Genomic DNA, 7500 nt, shown 5'->3' on the forward strand with positions numbered 1-7500 from the left:
TCCTGGACTTCCCCAACATCGGGAACAATCTTCCTGCATCTAGCCTGTCCAACCCCTTAAGAATTTTGTAAGTTTTCTATAAGATCCCCTCTCAATCTCCTAAATTCTAGCGAGTATAAACCGAGTCTATCCAGTCTTTCTTCATAAGACAGTCCTGACATCCCAGGAATCAGTCTGGTGAACCGTCTCTGCACTCCCTCTATGGCAATAATGTCCTTCCTCAGATTTGGAGACCAAAACTGTACGCAATACTCCAGGTGTGGTCTCACCAAGACCCTGTACAACTGCCTCCATCTACACCTCACGCTGCCTCGGCAAGGCCAGCAGCATCATCAAGGACCAGTCTCACCCCGGCCACTCCCTCTCCTCCCCTCTTGTGCAGGTTTGTAGATTAATCGCCCCCTGTGTAAATTGTCCCCTCGTGCGGAGGGAGTGGGTGAGTAAGTGGGATGATGCGGCACTAGTGTGATCGCTGTTGGCGTGGACTCGGTGGGCAGAAGGGCCTGTTTCTATCTAAATGGTGGCCGATTGGGAAAAGGGGAGATGCAGCGAGACCTGGGTGTCATGGTACACCAGTCATTGAAGGTAGGCATGCAGGTGCAGCAGGCAGTGAAGAAAGCGAATGGTATGTTAGCTTTCATTGCAAAAGGATTTCCGTATAGGAGCAGGGAGGTTCTACTACAGTTGTACAGGGACTTGGTGAGACCACACCTGGAGTATTGCGTACAGTTTTTGGTCTCCAAATCTGAGGAAGGACATTATTGCCATAGAGGGAGTGCAGAGACGGTTCACCAGACTGATTCCTGGGATGTCAGGACTGTCTTATGAAGAAAGACTGGATAGACTTGGTTTATACTCTCTAGAATTTTGGAGACTGAGAGGGGATCTTATAGAAACTTACAAAATTCTTAAGGGGTTGGACAGGCTAGATGCAGGAAGATTGTTCCCGATGTTAGGGAAGTCCAGGACAAGGGGTCACAGCTTAAGGATAAGGGGGAAATCCTTTAAAACCGAGATGAGAAGAACTTTTCTCACACAGAGAGTAGTGAATCTCTGGAACTCTCTGCCACAGAGGGTAGTTGAGGCCACAGTTCATTGGCTATATTTAAGAGGGAGTTAGATGTGGCCCTTGTGGCTAAGGGGATCAGGGGGTATGGAGAGAAGGCAGGTACGGGATACTGAGTTGGATGATCAGCCGTGATCATATTGAATGGCGAATGGTGCAGGCTCGAAGGGCCGAATGGCCTACTCCTGCACCTAATTTCTATGTTTCTATGTCAACAAAATAGAGAGAGTACAGAGGAGATTTACTAGAATGTTGCCTGGGTTTCAACAACTAAGTTACAGAGATAGGTTGAATAAGTTAGGTCTTTACTCGTTTCCGTGCTGCATCTCTAAACTAAAACCACTCACTTGGCTCACGTCCACAACTCTCTCCACAATGCAGGGCCACACCTATGAGTTCCTGTTCCCATTATGTACATTCCCAGCGGCTACAGAGCTGAGACAACACAAGCACGAGATCTCTCCGCCGAGTTCGAAATTCGGTACAACAATGAAATAATCGGCCTGAATCTCCGCTAGAAATGGCTCTCCGCGGGACAGGGAGACGCTGCGCCGATGAGTGCGTGGAAATCCGCGGAGTCGATCTTAGCACGCGGAAAGCGCGCACGTGGGCGCAGGCTGCCGTCTTTGAATGCGCAACTCTACGGCTAGTGCTCAGCTCCACACATGTAGAGTAGAGGTTTTCCTCTGTCCCCTATAGACAATAGACAATAGGTGCAGGAGTAGAGGCCATTCGGCCCTTCGAGCCAGCACCGCCATTCAATGTGATCATGGCTGATCATCCCCAATCAGTACCTGGCGGTGCAGGCTCGAAGGGCCGAATGGCCTACTCCTGCACCTAATTTCTATGTTTCTATGTTTCTATCAATCTCGTGAACCTACGCTGCACTGCCTCAATCACAAGGATGTCCTTCCTCAAATTAGGAGACCAAAACTGTACACAATACTGCAGATGTGGTCTCACCAGAGCCCTGTACAACTGCAGAAGAACGGTATTTCAGGGTATAATTATCAAAAAATGATCAACAAGCTTCCCGTGTAAAGGATACTTCTCTAATTAATAAACAAGCAAGGAACAGACATCGTTAAAAATGGTGTCGGTGTAATATATAATATTTTCAATATGACTTAAGTGTAAACAAGCAAATAAAATGTTTAAGAAGGAACTGCAGATGCTGGAAAAAGCGAAGGTAGATTTGTTTATAAAATTCTTAAGGGGTTGGACAGGCTAGATGCAGGAAGATTGTTCCCCATGTTGGGGAAGTCCAGGACAAGGGGTCACACAGTTTAAGGGACAGAAGTTTAGGGGTAATATGAGGGGGAACTTCTTTACTCAGAGAGTGGTAGCGGTGTGGAATGAGCTTCCAGTGGAAGTGGTGGAGGCAGGTTCATTGGTATCATTTAAAAATGAATTGGATAGGCATATGGATGAGAAGGGAATGGAGGGTTATGGTATGAGTGCAGGCAGGTGGGACTAAGGGGGAAAAAAGTTGTTCGGCACGGACTTGTAGGGCCGAGATGGCCTGTTTCCGTGCTGTAATTGTTATATGGTTATATGGTAATGCTAGCATTTGCAGATTGTGTTAGCGTCTGCATTTTTCAAGAGCCTGATGCTTGACATCTTGCCAGGCCCATTATAACATTTCAGGAAACCTCCTGAGTTTGAAGGAAGTTAGAAATCTGCTGAGTTTCCTCTTCTTATAGAAAGTAGATGATGAGGAACTTCTTTAGTGAGTGTGTGGTGAATCTGTGGAACTCATTGCCACAGACAGCTCCAGTGGATATTTTCCCGGTGGAGATTGACGTATTCCTGATCATTGGGATTCATATTCCCGCTTGTAGCAAATCCTGATTTAGAAGGATGAGCGGGGTTCTTATAGAAACATATCAAATTCATATGGGTGACGTTTCATAGAAACATAGAAACATAGAAATTAGGTGCAGGAGTAGGCCATTCGGCCCTTCGAGCCTGCATCGCCATTCAATATGATCATGGCTGATCATCCAACTCAGTATCCTGTACCTGCCTTCTCTCCATACCCCCTGATCCCTTTAGCCACAAGGGCCACATCTAACTCCCTCTTAAATATAGCCAATGAACTGTGGCCTCGACTACCCTCTGTGGCAGAGAGTTCCAGAGATTCACCACTCTCTGTGTGAAAAAAGTTCTCCTCATCTCGGTTTTAAAGGATTTCCCCCTTATCCTTAAGCTGTGACCCCTTGTCCTGGACTTCCCTAACATCGGGAACAATCTTCCTGCATCTAGCCTGTCCAACCCCTTAAGAATTTTGTAAGTTTCTATAAGATCCCCTCTCAATCTCCTAAATTCTAGAGAGTATAAACCAAGTCTATCCAGTCTTTCTTCATAAGACAGTCCTGACATCCCAGGAATCAGTCTGGTGAACCGTCTCTGCACTCCCTCTATGGCAATAATGTCCTTCCTCAGATTTGGAGATCAAAACTGCACGCAATACTCCAGGTGTGGTCTCACCAAGACCCTGTACAACTGCAGTAGAACCTCCCTGCTCCTATACTCAAATCCTCTTGCTATGAAAGCCAACATACCATTCGCTTTCTTTACTGCCTGGTTTTGGGCCGAGACCCTTCTTCAGACTGGTTAGTGATAAGGGAGACGAGAGATATAGATGGTGATGTGGAGAGTTATAGAACAATGAATGAAAAATATGCAAAATATGATTAAGGAAACAGGCTGTTTGCTGGGTGAGAACGAGAAGCTGGTGTGACTTGGGTGTGGGAGGGATAGAGAGAGAGGGAATGTCGGGGCTACCTGAAGTGAGAGAAATCAGATTCAGATTCAGATTCAATTTTAATTGTCATTGTCAGTGTACAGTACAGAGACAACGAAATGCATTTAGCATCTCCCTGGAAGAGCGACATAGCAAACGATTTGAATAAATAATAATAAGTGTCCGGGGGGGGGGGGGGGGGATGGTGATTGGCAGTCACCGAGGTACGTTGTTGAGTAGAGTGACAGCCGCCGGGAAGAAGCTGTTCCTCGACCTGCTGGTTCGGCAACGGAGAGACCTGTAGCGCCTCCCGGATGGTAGGAGGGTAAACAGTCCATGGTTGGGGTGAGAGCAGTCCTTGGCGATGCTGAGCGCCCTCCGCAGACAGCGCTTGCTTTGGACAGACTCAATGGAGGGGAGCGAGGAACCGGTGATGCGTTGGGCAATTTTCACCACCCTCTGCAATGCCTTCCGGTCGGAGACAGAGCAGTTGCCATACCATACTGTGATGCAGTTGGTAAGGATGCTCTCGATGGTGCAGCGGTAGAAGTTCACCAGGATCTGAGGAGACAGATGGACCTTCTTCAGTCTCCTCAGGAAGAAGAGACGCTGATGAGCCTTCTTGATCAGAGTAGAGGTATTGTGGGTCCAAGAGAGGTCATCGGAGATGTTGACTCCCAGGAACCTGAAGCTAGAAACACGTTCCTGTGTTTCAATATTCATTTAGTTTAGTCTAGTTTATTGTCACATATACCAAGGTAGAGTTAAAAGCATTTTTGTTGCACACTAACCAGTCAGCGTAAGGACTAGACATGACTATATTTCCATAAATGGCACGGTGGCACAGCGGTAGAGTTGCTGCCTCACAGCGCCAGAGACCCGGGTTCCATCCCGACTGTAAAAAACACTCACTTCACTAGTTCTCGGAGCAGAATTAGGCCATTCGCCCATCAAGTCTACTCCGCCATTCAATCATGGCTGATCTATCTCTCCCTCCTAACCCCATTCTCCTGCCTTCTCCCCATAACCCCTGACACCCGCACTGATCAAAAATCAGTCAATCTCCACTGTAAAAATATCCACTGACTTGTGGCCTCCACAGCCATCTGTGTGGCAAAGAATTCCACAGATTCACCACCCTCTGAGTAAATAAATTCCTCCTCATCTCCTTCCTAAAGGAAAGTCCTTTAATTCTGAGGATGTGACCTCTGGTCCTAGACTCTCCCACTAGTGGAAACATCCCCTCCACATCCACTCTATCCAGGCCTTTCGCTATAACCATATAACTATTACAGCACGGAAACAGGCCATCTCGACCCTTCTAGTCCGTGCCGAACACATAATCTCCCCTAGTCCCATATACCTGCGCTCAGACCATAACCCTCCATTCCCTTCCCATCCATATAACTATCCAATTTATTTTTAAATGATAAAAACGAACCTGCCTCAACCACCTTCACTGGAAGCTCATTCCACACAGCTACCACTCTCTGAGTAAAGAAGTTCCCCCTCATGTTACCCCTAAACTTCAGTCCCTTAATTCTCAAGTCATGTCCCCTTGTTTGAATCTTCCCTACTCTCAGTGGGAAAAGCTTTTCCACGTCAACTCTGTCTATCCCTCTCATCATTTTAAAGACCTCTATCAAGTCCCCCCTTAACCTTCTGCGCTCCAAAGAATAAAGCCCTAACTTATTCAACCTATCTCTGTAACTTAGTTGCTGAAACCCAGGCAACATTCTAGTAAATCTCCTCTGTACTCTCTCCATTTTGTTGACATCCTTCCTATAATTAGGCGACCAAAATTGTACACCATACTCCAGAATTGGCCTCACCAATGCCTTGTACAATTTTAACATTAGATCCCAACTTCGCTATTCTGTAAGTTTCAATGAGGTCCCCCCTTCATCCTTCTAAACTCCAGCGAGTACAGGCCCAGTGCCGACAAACGCTCATCATATGTTAACCCACTCATTCCTGGGTTCATTCTCTAAAACCTCCTCTGGACCCTCTCCAGAGCCGGCACATCCATCCTCAGATATGGGGCCCAAAACTGCTCACAATATTCCAAATGCAGCCTGACCAGCGCCTTATAGAGCCTCAGCGTTACATCCCTGTTTTTATATACAAACCCTCTTGAAATAAATGCTAGCATTTGCAGATTGTTTTAGCGTCTGCATTTTCAAGAACCTGATGCTTGACATCTTGCCAGGACCATTATAAAACTGGCCAGCGATCTCTGTACACTTGTTCTATACTACACACACTAGGGACAATTTACTGAAGCCAATTAATCTATAAACCCGCACGTCTTTGGGACCGGTAGGTGGCGCGACTCTCGTCAGCAGCGGCCTCTGCAGCCCGTCTGCGTTTTTATTATTTTTTGTCTATGTTTCTATGTAGTTTTTTGTTAATTTTTTGTTGGGGGGGGGGGTGTGGGTGGGGTGGGAGGAAGGGGGTAACTTTTAAATCTCTCCCTGCACGGGAGACCCGACCTTTTCTTTGTCGGGTCTCCGTTGTCGTTGGGGCTGCAACGAGGAGCGGCCTCCAACAGGAGAAGACCGGGGGCTCTGGTGCCGACGACTCACCTCACCGTCGCGGAGCTGGCCGAGTCCGGAGCGGGTGGAGCGGTGGTGGAGCGCTGCTGCTGCTGCTGCTGCGGCCCGACCTCCGGAGATTCGGAGGCTGCAACTGCGGGTCTGGCGGACGGCGGCACCGGGAGCCCGCGGGTCCCTGGAGGGAGACCGCTTTTCAGGGCTCTCGCAACGGCGACTTCTCCCGCCCGAGTTGCGGGGTCGAAGAGCTCCTGGAGCGGGGCCTGACATCACCGCCCCGCGCGGCTTGGAATGGCCGCGGGACTCTGCGAGCGCACGCCGGGGGCTCTAACACCAAGACCCGGTGTGCGACCTCGCACCACCCGCGTGGCTATAATGGCCGCGGGACAATCGCCATCGCCAGCCGGGGGCTTTGACTTTGACTCTGACATCGGGGGGGGGGGGGGGGAGAGTGCAGTGGAGAGATAAGTTTTTTTGGCCTTCCATCACAGCGATGTGATGGATGTTTATGTAAATTATGTTGTGTCTTGGGTCTATTTGTTTGTAATGTATGGCTGCAGAAACGGCATTTCGTTTGGACCTCAAGGGGTCCAAATGACAATTAAATTGAATCTTGACTTGACTCTTGATGTGGGAGGAAACCGGAGCACCAGAACGCAACGGTAGAGTCGTTGCCTCAAAGCGCCAGAGACCCGGGTTCTATATCGACTACGACTACGCTGTCTGTACGGAGTTTGCACGTTCTCTCCCCGTGACCTGCGTGGGTTTTCTCCAGGTGCTCCGGTTTCCTCCCACACTCCAAAGACGTGCAGGTTTGTAGGGTAATTGGCTGCTGCAAATTGTAAAATTGTCCTTTGAGTGTGTAGGATAGCATTAGTGAGCGGGGATCGCTGGTCGGCACAGACTCGTTGGGCCGAAGGGCCTGTTTCCGCTCTGTATCTCTGAAGTTTAAAGTCACCTGCGTAAAACCCACGCTCTCTGTAACCCTCCCTTTCATACTCATAATCATATTTTAGTAGCCAAGTATGTTATCATTCAGATAAAATGTGTAGGAAGGAACTGCAGATGCTGGTTTAAATCAAAGTGCTGGAGTAACTCAGCGGGACAGGCAGCATCTCTGGAGAGAAGGAATGGGT

This window comes from Leucoraja erinacea, unplaced genomic scaffold (genome assembly GCF_028641065.1).
Source record: "Leucoraja erinacea ecotype New England unplaced genomic scaffold, Leri_hhj_1 Leri_1005S, whole genome shotgun sequence".
Lineage (NCBI taxonomy): Eukaryota > Metazoa > Chordata > Chondrichthyes > Rajiformes > Rajidae > Leucoraja > Leucoraja erinaceus.